This window comes from Monosiga brevicollis, genomic scaffold, assembly GCF_000002865.3.
Source record: "Monosiga brevicollis MX1 MONBRscaffold_39 genomic scaffold, whole genome shotgun sequence".
Lineage (NCBI taxonomy): Eukaryota > Choanoflagellata > Craspedida > Salpingoecidae > Monosiga > Monosiga brevicollis.
In genome coordinates, this window is record NW_001865076.1 from 347,376 (window position 1) to 348,207 (window position 832).

Sequence of the window (832 nt, forward strand, 5' to 3'; positions counted from 1 at the left end):
CTCGGTCGTTCCACTTCCCTCCTTCTGTCTTGTTCTGTCTTGTTCCTTCGCCTTGCTTCAATCCATGTTCTCGTATGTACTTCGATTGGTTGGATACCTCTGTGACAATCGCCTTGTCCACACACATTACACTGTACTGGACATACACCTTTAATAGCCATAGTCGACAGCAAGAGCAATGAGGGTACGAATGGTCACCATATTGGCAGTGGGCGAGTAGGTTTCATTGTAGTCGATGCCATAGAGTTGCTTGAAACCTTTGGCCACAATGCGTGCCTTGAAGGTGCCATCATGCTTGCGAGCAAAGACAACACGAAGGTCGAGGGGCTTGATGTGAGCTGGAAGGTGATCTAGTCCTTGGATGACGTTGTGCTCGTGAAAGGAATCAGCCTCCTTCTCAAGGGCACGGGTCCAGCTGTCAGCATCAGGACTGTGCATGGCTTCCTTGACGGTAGCAGGCAGCTTGTTGTAGTTGTCGGTGGTGGTGATGTTGGCGCTGAAATGAGGATGGTCAAGGAGAAGAGGGTCAGTGTCGTCGTCGAGGTCATCGGTAACAATAATGGTAGTGGTGGTAGTAGTGGAGGTAGTGGAGTCAGCAGAGTCAGCAAAATCAGCAAAATCAGCAGCAGAAGTAGTGGGTTCGTCGTGGTCAAGGTCGTCAAATTGGTCGTGTTGAGGTGGTACAGTTGCATTCTCCCCTTCACCTCGAGCACGGGGAACAACTTTGACGTGGATGGTCTCGATGATAGTGTTGGTGTCAGGGCAGTAGACCTTGTGAGAGAGTGAAGTCGGCGAAAAGCCCACATAAATACCGTGACGGGCCTTGGGACCG